This window comes from Ictidomys tridecemlineatus, chromosome 3 (assembly GCF_052094955.1).
Source record: "Ictidomys tridecemlineatus isolate mIctTri1 chromosome 3, mIctTri1.hap1, whole genome shotgun sequence".
NCBI classification, from domain to species: domain Eukaryota; kingdom Metazoa; phylum Chordata; class Mammalia; order Rodentia; family Sciuridae; genus Ictidomys; species Ictidomys tridecemlineatus.
Genome location: NC_135479.1, coordinates 138,605,544 through 138,622,959, shown reverse-complemented (window position 1 = coordinate 138,622,959; position 17,416 = coordinate 138,605,544). Strand labels below are relative to the sequence as shown.

At 50.3% G+C, this 17,416-nt stretch overlaps 3 long non-coding RNA genes across 12 annotated transcripts in view; 1 reads left to right on the top strand and 2 right to left on the bottom strand.

Moving 5' to 3' along the window:
• LOC110599486 (uncharacterized) overlaps positions 1–17,416 on the top strand; it is a 131,795-nt gene that overhangs the window by 37,661 nt on the left and 76,718 nt on the right. For 2 of the 10 annotated variants that reach the window (XR_013436781.1, XR_013436785.1), the window contains exon 1: positions 6,199–6,491. The exons of 2 other annotated variants lie outside the window; for them this stretch is intronic. This is a non-coding gene — a long non-coding RNA (uncharacterized LOC110599486). Of the gene's footprint in view, positions 1–6,193; positions 6,492–9,621; positions 9,714–17,416 lie in introns of those variants that run through there. 6 more of the 10 variants (XR_013436782.1, XR_013436786.1, XR_013436787.1 and 3 more) reach the window with 6 other exon arrangements.
• LOC144376365 (uncharacterized) lies at positions 337–3,393 on the bottom strand. Its single transcript, XR_013436791.1, has 3 exons — positions 3,290–3,393; positions 1,261–1,345; positions 337–1,152 (listed from the first exon to the last, which is right to left on the bottom strand). It is a non-coding gene; the product is annotated as an uncharacterized LOC144376365 (long non-coding RNA).
• Positions 6,674–17,035, bottom strand: LOC120884456 (uncharacterized). Its single transcript, XR_005726895.2, has 3 exons — positions 16,604–17,035; positions 14,294–14,476; positions 6,674–8,106 (listed from the first exon to the last, which is right to left on the bottom strand). It is a non-coding gene; the product is annotated as an uncharacterized LOC120884456 (long non-coding RNA).

Below are 17,416 nucleotides of genomic sequence, written 5' to 3'. Positions count from 1 at the left end.
GGGCCTCCTGCCCTGTGTGCTGCTGGGGCCTCCCAGAAACCTTCTGGCTTCTTTGGCAGAACCTAGTACTTGGGTCCTTATCTGACTTGCTGTGTGGCGCAGGTCAGGTTCTTTCCTTCTCTGAACCAGAGTGCTCCTGGGATTTTGGGGGGGATCACACCTGCCTTGTGCACAATGTGAGTCTGTGTGAGGGTGTGTGTCAGCCTTTCACCTAGAGCTGAGGGCGTGCCAACACCAACCATCACCATGGACTAAAATAATCTGTAAGGAATAAAGGAGCCTTGCACCAGAATTCACCAAAAATTTTTTTTTTCCAGAAAAAATAAAATGGAGAGGGAGAGGTTAAAAGGAAGGGGTGGGGGGAAAGAATTCGAGCCAACACTTTGACTCCTTGTCAGCCAACTGGAGGAAAGAAGTGAGTAGCAGAGGTTTGTTTCCAAGGGAGTCTGTCGGAGCCAAGAAGAGCGGCTGCCAGCACTGCTGGGCCTGGAGCCAAGGCCTCCTCCAGGGGCCAACCGCCCTGCGCCCTCCAGACCCCACTGTGTGTTAGACAGGCTCCTTCCATCCGTGTGGGGTCAGGGGGCGAGGAAGCCCCAGGGCCTGGCTTCCCGGGGCTGGGCTGCTTCTCCTGCTCTTCCCTCTGGGGAGAGGAGGAGGAGGGAAAGCAAGCCCCAGCTGGGCGTTCCATTTGGAGACTCAGCTAGAGACCACGGTGACCCCCACCCCCCACGTAGGGCTGGGAGTGGGAGCAGGAGGAGGCTGGGGCTCTGTTGGGGAGGACCTGGGGGTTGGTGCCACCCCCTCTTGCTTTCCCGCCTACTGCAGAGGCGGTGGGTATTTGCTGGCTTTAGTCCTCCATCTTTCTCTGCCCAGCTATCTTCTTTCCCATCCCTCCTTTCCTGCCTTTCTCACCTGTTTCCCAGCCCAGGTTGTCCCCAGATGTCCCTAGAAACAAAAGCAAAGCCCTTTGAAGCAGCCTCTTGCCCCTCTGTCTGCTCTCCAGGGACACATGGAGGCCCAGGCTGTGCTCCTGGCTGCCTGTGGATGGTGGAGGGGGCGCTGAGCGGCTGGCTCGGGCCTTTGGTGCCTTCTTCAGGTTGCAGAGGGTGTATGGGGACCTTGGCAGTGGGCATGCAGCCCAGTCAGGAAGTCCTGAAAGCGGTCCAAGGCCCAGAGAGAAAGGGAGGAGGGGGTGGAGTTGGCGAAAACTCTTGCCAGGCAGCCAACGTTGACAGCTACTGGCAGTCACCGAAACCTTACCTGGGCCAGCGGGAGGCACTGAGGATGGGGAGGCTGAGGGAAGGGGTGATGAGCACATGGCTGCTGGGTGCACTGACCCTGTTCCCTGTGAAGACAGAGGCAGATGGGGTTGGTGGAGAGGCCAGGCTGCAGAGCAGGGGTGGAAGGCAAGTGGCTGGGAAAGGTCAGTGACAATAGGTGCCTTAGAGTGGACCCTCCTATTTTACAGAATGGAAAACCGAGGCCCAGAGAGGGAGAGGATTCACCCAGAGGCAGAGTCTGGCCTGGCTCCTTTACCCTGTGCTCCTTCTCTCAGGCTGGTCACCCTGCCAAGCCAGGCCAGGCCCCTCTAGTGTACCCATGGACGAAAGGTGTGTCAGTCAGCTGACTGAAGTGGGGGCAGAGGTGAGTTTTCTTAAAGGGAAAAATTATTTCATGATCAGCTGTGCCTCCCAGTGACCTTGGGTGCCCTCCCTCCTGGGCTTTCTGAAGTGAGTCAAGGTGGACATTTCTCAGGGAAGATCTCTTTACTCTAGTTAATCAGATGCTGGGATTTGGAGTAAAGGATGAGGGTTCATCCTGGGCTGTGCTCAGGCAGAGGCAGTGGTGGAGACACCTCACCCTCCCTCCCCTCTCACAGCTGAGCACGGTAGCCTTTTCTTCTGGCAGCATCTATCTCCAGGGGAGCTGTGAAGCTAGGGGCTGGAGGACAGGATCTGGGCATGGGTTGGAGAGGGGAATATTTTTTAAGGGTTGGGGGTGCCAGGGATTGAATCCAGAGGCACTTAACCACTGAGCCACATCTCCAACCCCTTTTTAAATTTTTTTGAGACAGGATCTTGCTAGGTTGCTGAGGCTGGCTTTGAACTTGTCATCCTCCTATCTCAGTCTCCCAAGCCGCTGGGATTACAGGCATGCGCCACCACACCTGGCCTGGAGAGGGGATTTGAAATGGGGGCTTCCTGTGGCAGGGAGGGAGGAATGGAAAGAGCTTGTTGTTATCATTTTGGTTTCTCCAACTGCGCCTCCCCCGCCGTCCTGTCAGAACCAATCAACTATCTCTGCCACGTTCCCAGCTTCAGTCCCAGTTTCCCTGGATTCTCCAGGGCTCACAGGATCAGGTCAGAACTCTTTGGCTATCTGTCCTCATCTGTCATTGTCCCTTACACATTCCCTGGTACTTGCTGCAACAGGCTGATCTCCATTCTGCCAACACTCTGCCTCATTTCTGTCCACCTTGCTTTCCCAGCCTGCTTCTATACCCCGTCTCTCCTGACTTCCCCTTCCTCTCCTGCCTCCTCAGCCTCCCTGCAGACTGTCGACCAGCCAGCTCATGCCTACCTGTGCACCCACTGTCCCTCTGCCAGGAGAACATTCCATCAGACTATGCCCCTACTCACCAGGCATGTGGCCGGGGCCACTCCCTCCCTCTCCCTTAAAGCTGAGCCTCCACGTCTGCACATATAGCATCCTTGCTACGCTTCCCTCTCACCTGCTCTTCTTCTTTCATGGGACATAGGACAGAAGATTGAGATTGTTGGTAATTTATCCTTCTCCACATGACCACTGCTTATGGTCAGGTCTAGTCTTCATTCATCGTAAGTCTCCCAGTATTTAGCACTTAATAAGTCTTCATCAAATATCTCTTGAGTCAAAATGGCCTAAGAGCCCCTGAAAGATAGGACCCATCCCCCACATTGCCAGGACATCTGGCACAGGACTCGGCCCACAAATTGTCCATAAATGCTCAATGCACTGAATTTCAGTGCTGCTAGCTAGTTCTGAAGAGAGTGATCAATAGTTTTCTGCCCCTAAACATCCCCCTGCAAAAAGAACTTCCTAGCTGCTTGAGATGCCATCATTCTCAGCTTTCAAAGGTGAAAAGCAGTTTGTCACAAGCAGAGAATGATAGACACTCAGGGTGAGAGAGGAAGAGGGGCAGGAAGCAATTATGGGAGGGGCGGGTAGGGGGAATCCAGGCTGTCACCCATCTCCCTAGCTCCCCTTCTGCAAGTGAGAAGGAAAACAAAGCTCAGGAAATCCTATTTACCCTTTCAGGGACCTGGAGAATACTTTGTCCTCCTTTCCCCGTCAGCTTTGCCAGTAGGAGCAGAAGGAGTTATCTGAAAAGGAGAACCTCATGTAAATGTTAGGTTTAACGATATCTCCAGAAATATTCAGCATGCTCACCAACTCTGGGCTGTTTGCAATTAAAAATGCAAATGGCATTTTGGGTCATTCTGTCATATTTTTTAGTCCTCACCAGAGTCTGCTTTCCTGGCACTTATGTCTTAGTGGAAGGAGACAGATGAAACACACATATGAAACCAACAGTAGCGCATCCCATAGTGCTCTGCAGAGAAGTGACCCAAAGCAGTGGCTGAGTCATGAGTTCACCAGCAGGGAGGGCCTCCTGGAGGAGATGTCTCGGAGCTGGGGCCAGGATGACTCCCTGGAGCTGGTTGAAAAGATGAGAAGAGCCAGGTGGCGGGACAGGTGGAGGGACAACGTGTGCAATCTTGCCTTTTCCTGCCCCAAGGAGCAAATTTGCTGAGTCCCATGTCATTGGGAGAGCAAGGGAGGGCGAAGGCCACATGAGGTGTTTCCCAGAGGCAACAGGTGCCAGATTATTTGTGTCCACCTCCTTAAACCTGCAATTCCTTGGAGCAGGGTTTGGTAGGAAGAGACCTGCAGCTTAGAGGAGAGGCAGCTGTGGACCTGGGTCTACCACTGCCTTACTGTGAGACTGGCCTCTGTAAGATGCTGGCCCCCTCTGGGACTCTAGTTCCTCTCTGATTCTCTGCTTCCCTGTAGGGTGATGCCTGACCACCCTCGGACCCGGAAAAGTTTTGCCATTTTCATGCCCAGCCCTTGCAGCCCGCCTGAAAACAAGATAAAACAGAACCTGTGCCTCAATATTCATTTGCCAAAAGGAACCCCGTGTGCTTCCATGCAGGGCTGCACCTTTCTGGGGCCTGCACGGGGTCTCCTCTAAGTGAAGACTGCTTTTCAGCCGTCATGACTGTAGGTTGCTGGTTTTCCTCACACCAACAGCTGGTCTGCAGCTGGCTGTCTGCTGGCCTGGTTCCAGGCTGATAGGGTGGTTGAACTGATAGGAAACTCCACGAGAGCAACCACGGGGTCCCAGCCGCAGGACTCACCAGCCGCCTCCTTAGAAATGGGCCTAGACCCAGCACCTTCCCCCACTCCCCTGACTCAGGGTGACCCGCGTGTGGATTTTGGCAGGTGAATGCCATGCACCAAACTCGTGTGTGGCAACTAGGGGACCACCCAGCCCTGAAGAGTTGGCCCGCCACGTTTCAGGGTGGGTTCTTTGCATGCGCAGACTTGTTTTTCCTGGCACTGGGGAGGCCACATGCTTTGTGGCAATAAGTGTGAGGCACCTAAGTGGCCTCCATTTCCACAGTGAGGGGAGAGAGAGAGAGACACTTTTTGTGCGGAACAGAAGGTTATGTGGGAACAGAACCATTTATAACCCATTAAATTGCCTGTCCTGATAGACAACCGGCCCCTCCTCCGTGGGGGTAATATGTACAAGATGTGTAGCCTTCGGGCGGTGCAGTAGTGTGCTGGGCCAAGGCTCATGTTCTGAATAACCGTCTAGGCAGCGCTTGCTAATTAATACCAGGAATGGCCTTGCGTCCTGTGGCGAATGGAGAAGCCTGCAGTCCCAGGACACGGGGAGGATCCTCTAATGCCCTTGACTCACTATCCCCTTTATAAAATCCCCTCCCCACCTCCATGCAAGTTGGTCCAGACAAACACGCCTGTTGACCAGGACTGTGGAGCCATGAAAGCAGTCTAGTCTCTGCTGGAAAGCTCAGCTTCTAGAAAGTTTTTTTTTTTTTTTTTTTTTTTTTGGTACTAGGGATTGAACCCAGGGGTGCTTAACCACTGAGCCACATCCCCAGCCCCTTTTTATACTTTCAATTTTGAGACAGAGGCTTGCTAAGTTGCTTAGGGCCTCTCTAAGTTGCTGAGGCTGATTTTGAACTTGCGATCCTCCAGCCTCAGCCTCCTGAGGGCTGGGATTATAGTCGTGTGCCATTGGGCCTGGCTGAGAGTTCTTTCTTGAAGCAATCAGAACCTGTCATCTACAGAAGGTCACTCTAGGACCTTTGTCATGCCCTCTGGGGTCAGACACAACCCAGGCCCCTCTCAGTGACTGCTGGGTTGAGCGGCCTGTGTTCCTTGACTGCTTTTCCTGGGACTGGGTTTCTACCCCCTCCTCCATTCTTCCCAAGTCTCCTTTACTTCCTGATACTTGGGCACCACCCCTCTGTCTAGAGGTGGGCAATACCTGCTCTGGCAACCACAGGAGGCTGGAATGAGCCCTCCTGGGGGGCCTCTGTGTGAGTGCTTTGAGAGCCCACTGCCAACAGCAGCTCCCCCCCTCCCCAATCTTCATGTCTACCTTTGTTTCCCCCTAAAATGGAAAAGTGAAGTGTTAAACCAGGTCGACAAGACTCTCTAAGACACTGAGACTAAGGGGGAGGGATGGCATACCATGAGCCCACAGGTAGGTGGCAACACTACCCAGGAACTAGAGTCCAGTGTTTTTGAGGCCAAGTCATATGCCTGTCCCAAGCCCTCAGCTTGGCCGAGCAGGGGAGATGGGACACACTTCAAATACAAAACCTGAGACTTGTACTCTGTGTACTCTTGGGCACATGGTGGATGGCCCCGAGGTCTGGGGTCATGCCCTGTGCCCCCCTCACGTAGCACTGTCTGGTTCATGAGGGAGTGGGCAGAGGAAGAAGCTGAGTGTTTTTGGTCCCCTCCTGCTGTAGTTCTCTGTCACGGAGAGCAGAGACAGGGTGTGCCCACCCAGCCAGGGCCTGGAGGGGGCTGATGACAGCGGGTGCCTGTCCTGCCGCTCTCTTCAGTGCCCGGAAGCCTGAGGGCACAAGGACTGGCTGCCTTCCCAGGAAACACAGCTCTCTGTCTGCCTGTTCTGTCCTTGAGCTCCGGCCCAGCTCTGTCCCATGACAGGATCCGGGCTGTGGGTGGCAGGCGGCAGGCCTGCTTCCTCCTCTGGCCTCCAAAGGTCTGGGAAAGCCTCCAAGCCAGGGTCCCCAGGCCAGGCCTCCAGGGGATGTCCCCCACCCAGGATCCCCCAGGGGCGCATGTGGTTGCATTCAGTACTGGAGGCCAATCTCTGGAGAGCTCAAAGGAAGGACTTTGTTTTCAGGGAAGAAGACAGGGCAAGGGTCACCTCCCCGCCTTGATAAGTGAGTAGCTCAAAATGGCCTCTCTCCAATCTGTCTCTGCCAGGGCAGGGGTGACAGGAGGGGCCTGAGCCCACTCTCCAGGGAACAGCCTGCAGGCTGCTGCGGCTTTCATTGACAGGGCTGGAGCCGCTCCCTCTGCCCCCCCCCCCACCCCAGCGTTTGAACTGCCCTGGGCAGTGTGTGTGTGTGTGTGTGTGTGTGTGTGTGTGTGTGTGTGTGCACGCGTGTGTATGTGGGGCGAAGGTGGCTCCAGAGGGAGGCCTTTTGAACCTTGGGCCCCACCACAATGAGCAAAAGGCAGCCTTCTCCTGGAGACTGTGGGGTCAGGCCGGCTGTTGGAAGGGAAGGCTGAACTGAGAGGTGAGGAGTAAGAGAAAGGAGGCTGATCTCTCTGTCAGTCACTCTTTTCATCAGGCTATCCTGCGGGGGCACTTAGGTTCTGGTGGTGGAGGGCAGAGAGGAGAACCAGTCTTACTCCTAAGATGGTGACATGTTAGTGGTGCAGGGCGGGGGTGAAAAAGCGTGGGCAGTGAGTGAGAAGGTGGTCACTTTTTTATTTTTTCCTGCCAGTTTTGAATATGATGCACTCAATAATGCTTATGTGAAACAGAAGGAAAACATCTGGTTTCCAGTCCCAGCTCTGCAGCAGACAAATGGCCTGAGGTTGACTCAATGTGCTCATCTGTGAAATGGGAACCAAAACGTGTCCCATTTAAAAAAATCACCAAATTGTTGTGGGAATTGGAATCCAAAGGGCCTGAAAAACAGTTGAAAAAAGGCGACGTGCTGTAGGTCTGGGGAAGGCGCCACATCTGTCCAGGCCCCGGAGAGAGGGCAACCTAAGGGCATGGCGCAGCATGCTTTCCCCGCTAGGGGGAGCAGTCGGTACTTTCAGAGACAGAGCCCGCGTGGCACTGGGGAGCGGGAGGGGCAATGGGCCTTTCCGTGCCCCCACCCTTCGGCCCGCCCTCCCCCACCCGAGCAGGACCTCGCTGCTCCCTCTGCCCAGCACTCCCTCCTCGGCGCTGGCAGACTTTCAGAGGGCCGAGGAGGCGGCTTGGCTGCCAGGAAGGGTGGGGCTGCCAGACACTGCTGAGCGGCAGGGTGACCCGGCCAGTCCCGGAAACTCTCCAAACCTTGGACCTCAGAGGCACATCCGGAGACTCTGAGGGGTGGCCACAGGGGCTGTCACGGGGACTGAGGGCGTGTGGGATGCCTCAGAGGTCAGGTTGCAGGAGACTTCCAAAACGGGAAAGAAAGAGCGCATTTTATCCTATTCTGGGGTCACAAGACTTGTGATGTACTCACGGTAACAGAAGCAGCCTTCCTCCCTTCCCACCCCTGGTAGCCGCCATAAAGCATGCGTGAATCCTGGATTTATTACTTTTTTTGAAAAGTCAACACATATTGAAGTGCTGGGCATTGTGCCATGCTGGTTACCTACGTGAATTCTCCAACAACTCAATGAGATGAGATAATTACCATGTCCATTTCATAGATGAGAAAACTGAGCTCAGGAGTTAAGAGTTATGTATCCAAGGTCAGCTACATACTAGTTGTTGGATTCTGGTCCAGGCAGGTCTGGCTGATTCTGGACTTCAAGTTCTTGGCTTTCCTGGAAGGCAGGGATCATAATTAACTCATCTCTGCAGAATCCCTAGTACCTAATATAGGTGTGCTGAATGGGGCCCTTTGCATTTGGGGGGCGGGGTCTCTTCCCCACTGTTGATTGATGAAAGGACATAAAGCATGTGACAGCTTAGCTCAGTGATGAGCCCCTGGGGGTACCATGTAGCCTGGAGCCGAGGTCCGCTTTCTTCCTTTCCCCATAGAGTCCCTGCATTTTCAGAGAACACAACCTTCCTTCAGGGCCTTGCCTGGGCAAGACTGTTAAAGGCCTCAGGCTGACTCTGACAGCCAGGGTGAAGTGCCTTACAAGTGGGGGACAGCCTAAGATTTACTCCTCTGTGTCCCAGATGCCCCAGGTCTGGGGAGTAGGAGGGCAGCCACCTGCTTCCTTTGCTGAAGGAGCCTTCCTCTTTTGCCTTGATGGAGGTGACATGAACCTGGAAGTTCGGCCTGCTCAGAGCCCCAAGAGGCTGAGTCACACCGTCTGGACCGTGTACATGAGAAACACTGACTCTGTGTCACAGCCTCAAAGGATGTCACGGCTGGCGAGGGCCGTGTGCAGCCAGGCGTGAGAAGGGAGGGAAGGGGCCTGCGGAGGGACAGCTGGGATAGACTCCAGGCCCCTGGTTCCCATGCAGAGCTGAGTGGACCTAGGTTGCCTCATCATACTGGCAAACACAGACCTGAGCTTCTCTGTGCCCCTGGCCTGCCCTGCCTCTTGGATCCTCCATTAGGTGATCAAGATAGAACTGCCCTTACCTCCGTCAGTTTGGCCTTTTCTGGGCTAAGGCTCCACTCACACTGGCTTGGGGGGACATGGGTGGAATCCAGGCAGAAAACAACCCATTCCAGAAAACTTGATAGAGAAAAACTGGTTCTAAAGTTCTGGAAGAGATGGAAGGGCATCCTGGGGGAAGGCAGCCTGGAGACAGCAGCTGCTACCATTCCTGGGCCGCAAGGCCAGAGAGGAGGTGGTGTTTCCAGGATTCAATGAGAGCCAGGCCACTGGGGGAAGTTCCCTGGCAGAAGTTGGGACCCCAGAAGTGTTGCCAGGGAAAGGAGAGAGCTTCTTGGTTTCTGCTTCTTCCACTCAGTCTCCTGGCACCAGGAGACTGCATTTTGGCAAATGTAGCTTGCAGGGGTAGGAACCTGGGATTGGAAGAGGACAGGGCAGGGTGAAGCATAGATCAAAGGTGGAACAAGCAAAGGACCTGCCTAATCCCCACCTAGTGACACTCAGGGAAAGCCTGGCATTCCTCTGATGGGTGGCCAAAAGGATTGGCCCTTGGAGAGCCCATTTGCCTGTGGAAATAGTCTCAAGTCCTTTGTTGGTTACTTGATGAGTTATTATGCCCCAATATTATCTGTGCCCAGAGTGGGGTGGGGGAAGAGAGGATCATGTTTGGAGGTTGAGCTGTTTCCAGTACATTTTTTTGAAGATAGGGGAGCCTCTGGTGTTTAACCAAACACCAGTTTTTTTTTTTTTTTTTTTTTTTGTTAGAGCAAAACAAGAGCCAAAAGACCTGTAGTCAGTGGGACAGACAGAAGTGCATATTCTGAGGAATATTGGACTCAGAATCAGGAGTCTCCAGGGTAAGTCTTAGCTTGGGCTTGTTACTTATCTTTGAGCTGGAGGCTCTGCATCTTTCAAATAGGGACTTTTCAGGGTTCTGCAGAAGTGAAGAAGGTATATGAAGGAATTTGCAGATAGCGTTCTTGATAAGGGCTGTACCTTTAAATATGCATCCTGCAGGAGGCTTGGTCAGCCTTGTCCTGTGGTTGTTACCATAGGCCCCTATCATCTGTAACCTGTAAGCTACACAACTGGATTCAAGAGCCCACTTGTCTACACTGTCCCCTAAAGGAGGAGTTTGATTGTCAAGGTGTTGAACTCCCTTCCTTTCTCTTTTCTTCCCTTCCTCCCTTCCTTCTCCTCTAGTCCTGTGGTAGTGGATGGAGACAGGCACAGGTCTGGTCCTCACAGAGTTTGCAGACGAGCACTTCAAAGTCTATGAGGACAATCTCCCTTGAATACCTCCAATGATAGGAGGCTCACTACCTTCTCAGACAGCCTGGATGACTTCTGCCTGCCTATCATGCTTGCTCTGAGCCCCTGGAGCTATCCAGACATCCAGCCCCATTTCCTATATCATGGTCCTTGAACTGTGGGGAAATCAACCTTAGGCCCACCAAATACTCTCATCCTCCAATTTCCACTTATGAAAGGGGACCTGATTCTCATCCATGAAGTTAAGTCCTTCGAGATTGAGAATCGGGATGGGCTGCCATCAGATACCTGAGCCCCTGTGGCAGAGAGGAGGTATTTGGTGGAGACTCATGAAGAGACACAGGCAGAGATTTGCAGGTGGCCAGAAAGGTGGGCTTAAGTGAAGCATGGCGGGGGGGGGGGTCTGTCCATCTGGGGTGTGGGGTGTATGTGAGGCACGTTCTGGCCTCCTGCCCAGGACAGGCCTGAGCTCCAGTGTTTCTGTTCTGATTCACAGTTTCCTCTCTTCCCGAAGGGATCCCCTTTATAGCTATTGCAGCCTGACCCCAGCGTCCCTGTGAATGTCAACTGACAGCTGCATGGAGTGCAGCCTCTACGGCAACCCTGCCGGGTGCCAGCTGGATGTGCTTGGCGGCTGGGGCCCTGGGAGCCACCTCTCAGGGATGTCAGAGCAGAGCTGCAGGCCGCCCTTCCGTCAGCAGGAAGCCCAGCCACAAACACTTGGACAGGAAGCCTGTGTGCTGGCCAGCTGAGCCAGCTCTGGTTTCTCCTGCGTCTGAGGGTTTGGCCCAGGGTAGAGGAAGGCGAGCCAGGTGCTGCGGGCTGCACTGACAGGGCCACGAACTCCCCCTTGGGCTGGGGATGTGGGTTCAAGGGTGTGAGCGGAAAAGCATCATCCAGGCTGGAGCAAGGAGGCGCTTCCTGGAGGAAGGGTGAGGAACAGGGACTACGGTGTTTACCAGGCTGGGCCAGCAAGACCCCTTTGTGATGGTTAAATTGTGCCCAGATAAAATGTGCCCAGTCCCCCAGTGCAAACCCAGGCTACCTCCCAGGCTGCCTCCACCTCAGGGAACATACTCTGCAGTCTCGTGGGGTGGGATGCCACACAGTCCCAGCTTGAAGGATGACTCCTTTCAAGAGAGCTATCTCATTAGAGAATGACTGAAAAACAGTGAGCTCAGCCAGGGACAAAGGCGATTTTGCATGCAGGGCTCATTCTAGGTGTGATTATCCTTAAGACAGTTTATGTATCTACATCAGCCACTGACACCCCCAGGATTATAGAGCATTTGAACTTCTTCACAAAGCCTTCTGGGTATTTCCCCTCACCTTGGCATCTTGCAACCGGATAGGCCAGTTAGAGATGGCTGGTGTCACAGCCCAGGTAAGTAATTTGGCTTAGCTCAGCAGTGGCAAAGCCCAGGTTATACTGTGACTTCTGTTGGTTTAGAAAGAGAACCAAATGGTTTCTTTCCAGGCATGTGGGCGTCTTTTATTATGCAGGCAGCCTGGGGGGGGGGGGGTGGGGATGAGCCCTGGGCTGGGATCTGCTGCTAATAGACTGTTCTGGTGTCAAAGCCCATTCTGAAAGCCTCCTGGGACATCCTGCCAGTGGCTCTAGTCATTCCTCCGCATTCTCACATCTTCATTTATACCTAATAATCCAGAGTTGATTGTGGCCTGTGGCCTCTGTGGTTCTGACTCTAGGCCAGGGCTCAGCACTTCTTCTATAAAGGGCTGGGTAGTAAATATCTTAAGCTTTGTGGGAAAACGGTCTCAGTGGGCAACTGCTCAACTTTGGCAGGATGATGCAAAAACAGTTACAATGTGTGAAAATGTGGACGTGGTTGTGTTCCAATAAAACTTTATTCACAAAAACAAATGGTGGGCCAGAATTGGCCCCCAGGCTGTCATTTGTCAACTGTACCTTTAGAGCTCCATGGAGACAAAACCCCTTACTTCTTCTTCTTCTTCTTTTTTTTTTTTTATAAAACCACAAGCACTGACCCACCCCCAGCATACCATCTTAGGTTAATTACATTTATATTTTGTGCTTAATAGGAGTTCCATGTTAATTCAATGGCTGAATAAATGAATTAATGCTTTTGCAGACGAGACTACTGTAGTACTCATTAAGTTTCAATCTGGATCCCCGTCTGGGGAAGGTGTCATGTGTTGAGTGTAATCTCCTTGAAAGAATACAGAGGTGGTTTGGAACCTGATTCTGCTCCTTTCCAGCTGTGAAAACATGGGCAGGTAACTGGCTCCTTCTCAGTCTGGTTCTGTTTGCTGTTTTGAGATATAAGGTGATACTCAGCTCAGAGGGTGGTTGTGGTGCAAATGGAGAGTCCATGAACAGCACATAATATGTGTTGGTAAATGCTACCTGGAGGGAAATGGTATTACTACTGAAGGCCACTTTGTGCTGAGAGTCAGGATACTACTTAAAAACTGCTTTATAATCTCTTAAAGAGGATGAGATTAGAGTGGAGGGAGCAGGCAACAGTATTAAATATGGAAGAAATAAGAATGTACATGGAGAGTTCCATCTCTGAGGCGCAAATGTATGGCACGGGGCCTCAGCTTTCTCTTGCCTTTGACACATAATGAGGATATTGTGAGAATAAATGGAAAGATACTCCTCAGCCTGGAAACCCAGGCTCCTGTCCACCAGGCACCTTGCAGAGCGTGCCCAGGTGACTCTCCTGTAGGCATCTGTTAGCTTTTTCACCACTGTGACCAAAAGACCTGTCAAGAACAATTTTTAAGGAGGACAATTTATTTGGGGGCTCATGGTTTCAGTCCATAAATGGCTGACTCCATTCCTCAGACCTAGAGGTGAGGCAGAACATCATGGTGGAAGAGTGTGGTGGAGGAAAGTGGTCAGGAGAGAGCTGAGAGAGAGATCTCCTCACCACAATACAATATAACCTCCAAGGGCAAACCCTGATGACCCACCTCCTCCAGCCACTTCCCACCTACTTTCAGTTACCAGTCAATTAATCCCTGTTGGGAGATTAATGCGCTGATTAGGTTAAAACGCTCATAACCCAATCATTTCACCTCTCACCCCTCCTGCGTTGTCTCACACATTAGCTTTTGGCAGACACCTCCCATCTACTCTATGACAGCATCCCAAACCCACTCTGTCTGAGATGACCACCTCATCTTCACCCCACTGCCTTCTCCATCTCCCCAGATCCCAAGCTAGAAGGCTGAAGTTCATCTGTATCAGGCTTGCTCTCTATACCTCAAGGCCAGCAGCTAACAAAGTGACCACCATCCCCTTGTAACTTCCTCTCCATGTCCCCGCCTGGTTGGGGTATGTCACCTGTGCTATTGCAGTAGCTGCTTCCAGTGGGTCCCTATGCCACCCATTTACCTAGGGTGCCATTGGAGTGATGTTTTAAGATGCAAATCTAGTCCTGTCCCATTCTGCTTTTATGCTCATCAGCACCTGCACCTCTTTATCATAGGTCAATGTCCAGTTAGTCATGGTCTTCTCCGCTGGTCTTTTCCAGCCTCCTCCCTGAGCCTCCTTTGCCATATATTTGCGCCTCAGAGATGGACCTCTCCGTGTACATTCTTATTTCTTCCATATTTAATTCTGTTGCCTGCTCCCCCCACTGAAACCTCTTTAAGATATTATAAAGCAGTTTTTAAGTAGTATCCTATGGAATGAAGTTTTAAACCTCAGTCCCAATAGGATATTTTTTAAAGCATGCCCTACCCCCCCCCAACTAAAAGGGAATTCGGATATAAGATATTTTCTTTTTAAAGCTTCCTTGGCAGAAATAGCCAGGTACTGTGCTTGCATCATCCCTCCACCCACAAACAGGAGGCTTTCAGTCCAGAGGAGGAATGACAGTGGCAAGGAAGGATGCTATTTGATTAAGTTATCCAGAATTCTTCTATGTCAAAGGCTGGAGAGGTCCTTCCAGCCCTGGGAGCCTCCAGTAGAACCTGTCATCAGCTGACAAGTGAATGCATGACCACTAGTGCAACCAACACGACCCACAGCTGCTTGGCCTCCTACAATTTCAAAGCCCTTGTCCTGTGAGTCTGGTATGAAGAATAAGTCCTCCAGGCTATAGGAGGCGGTGAAAAATCCTGCTGACGGGTAAGTGACTCTCATTGTCTAGGAAAAGGTCCCAAGTATAAATACCTAGTTGGATGGAGATACACACAGGCTTGTTCTGGTCTTCTCTGTTTGCCTCTCTTCAACCCCAGCCAGGCCCTGGTCTTGCCTCCAGGTCACTGGAGTCCTGCCAGTGTCTCCTGTTCTCCTGAGGATAGGACACCAGTAGGCAGTGCCTCAGCATGGTGTTGACTGAGCTTCTGTCCCCACCTGTTTGCATGCCAGAGTTAATTAATTAATCAGTGTCCTTTCTTCTTTCCTGTGGAAACTAAAAAACTCTTTATTTAGGGAGCAAAGGTATAATTCTTCTCAGAGGTCAGCTGAGCTGAAAACTTAGGTGAATGCAAGGAAATGTTCTTAAAAATATGGAAAAAAACATCTGTTTTGGCTTAAAAATCTGTCATTACTAACTTCTGTGTTGTAAAATTCCTGTTCACTTTAGAAGCACTGAGGTGTGTTTGACAGAGAATGAAGTGGGAAAATTTCCCTTAATTAGAAAGGGAAATGAGATCATCTCTCTCTTATAAAAACCTCTTTCTTTCTTTCTTTCTTTCTTTCTTTCTTTCTTTCTTTCTTTCTTTCTTTCTTTCTTTCTTTCTTTCTTTCTTTCTTTCTTTCTTTCTTTTCTTTTTCTGGTGCTGGGTATCAAACCCAGGGCCTAGAAAATGCCAGACAAGTGCTCCACCAACTACCAAGCTACACCCCCAGCCCCAAAATGCTACTTTTGATGCCAACTCACCTATTTTCTAGGAATGTTAAGAGAAACACAGTTGGATTGAATTTCTATAGTGCTTCGGATTATTAGTTAGAAAATACTGTAAGAAGCATATCTTGGCTTTAGAAAAATAACATACTGAAACATACACATAAATAGATTGTGAAAGAATCCACAGAATAATAAGGAATATCAACTATATTTAAAATGTAGTTATATTCACTGAGGCTTGATTTAACATTGAAATGAACTTTCTAGGCATAAAGCAGTAATAGGATTTTTTGATATTGCATTGATTAGGATTAGGTGTTGATAAACAAGATGGAAATTTGTTTTTTTTTTCTTGTAAAATCTAGGTGGAGTGTATACAGCTGACATCCTCTCCCTACCACAGGTTTATTCATTTATTCAGTCAGCCAGCAAATATTTATTTAGAACCAACTAGATACCAGGGTTACAGCACTTGGGTGGTGGGGAACAAAGATCTCTGCCATCGTGGCATTTCCATTTTGTTGATCCCTTGCCTTAATTTCATGATCAAGATGGCCACATCCCTACATTTTAGGCAGCAGGACAGAGGAGGAAGAGATTACACAGGCGCTATCTCTCAAAGAAAGTTCTCAGCAGCTGCACAACTCCCTATATCACATGCAATGAGTCTCACAAGGTTCCACCTAACTACCAGGGGTCCTGGAGCAGGTGGTCCAGGTGACCACAACTTGGCAGCTGGAAGTCCATTATTAAGGAAGAGGGGGAAGAAATAATTGGGGATGGAAGGGAACTATTAGTTTTTTTTAAATAAATCAACTCATGCTTTCAAAATTAACTTTTATGGACTCCAATAGATCCAAAATATTATTATTATAATATAAAACCAATATAAAAATTATTATGTCATTTTATGGTACTGTCTTTGAAATCTGGTATATTTTTTTTGCCCTGTTACCATTTCTATTCTCTCACACATTCACTCACATCACATTGAGATTCAGATGAGTTATATGGGCAGGGCAGGGGTGGGGGGGTGGGGGGGGCTGTTAGAAATGCTGGCTCTCAGGTCAGGCCCTGCATTTTAACAAGCCCCTCCCCGCAGTTATTCCTGTGTTTATTGGAGTATGAAGAGCCCTGTTCTGTTATTCTTCTTCAGGTGAGAATTTCCATTAACACCTAAAAAAAAAAAAACACACTACAGGAAAGAGACACCGTCTCCTGAGGACTCTCTCTATCAATCTTGGTTAATTGACAAAGGGAGAGACTTAAACACCAACCACATAGAATTGTCAGATGGGGCGTGGATTTCATTTTCAAGGCTTTCCTCCAATGCCAGGAGCACAGTTTGACAACACGTTGGATTTCTCTTAAACTTGTTGTCTGATTTTTTAAATAGCTTTATAGAGATCCCATTTAAATATCGCACAGCTCATCCGTTTCAAGGTCTTGGTATATGCACAGAACCATGTCATCACTACTACAATTTCCAAATTATTTTCATCAAATCTAAAATAAATCTGTGGGCACTACAGCCATGCCCCACTTCCTCCTTAGCCCTAAGCTACCACCAGTCTACTTTTCATCTCCATAGATTTGTCTATTTTGAACATTCTATATAAATGGATTCATACCTTAAGTGGTCTTTGGTGCTGGCTTCTTTCTCGTGGCCTGGTGGTTTCAAGGTCCATCTATGTGGCTGCATGTATCAATACTTCATTCCTTTTTAAGTCCGCACACCATTCCATGGTATAGATTTACAGCATTTTGCTTATCCATTTGTAAACTTGTGATGTTATAATACAGAAATCAGAGAAGCAGCAAAAAAGTAAGGAGGATCTCAAAGACATCACAGCTCCTGCAGGATTCAGAGTCACAGAAAACTAGAACTGGAAAGGACGTTAACGATCACACAGTGTCTTGCTGTCCGGGTGGGGAACTGAGATCCATTAAAGGAAAACCATTGGCCCAGGGTTCCCCCACATTGAGGCCAGGCTAGGATGAGGACCCAGATCGTCCTGACTCCGAATCTTGAACTATTTACTGTTACTTCCCATACTTACAGCTTCAGGCTCTGCTTCCAGGTAGCCATGGAAACAGGAGTTCCTGGCAACCGTAGGGCATCGCAGCACCAGTCTTTTCATCTTAGTCTTGGGCTCAATCTTAGAACACCATTTGGAGTTTGGGAACCCAGTGTGGATCTGGAATTACTTTTGGAGGACTGTTTGGAAGAACGATACGTTATCGAACCTTCCATCACTAAAACAAAAACCTGAGAGAATCAACTCCATGAAGATGAAAGATTTATTTGGGGCTCACATTTTAGAGGTTTCAACCCAGGATTGATTGGCCTGGTGGCTTTGGTCACATAATGAGGAGGCCACTTGGTGGAACAAAACCACTCCCCTCATAGAGAGGAAGAAGAAGGGGCTGGAGTGCCAGTGTCC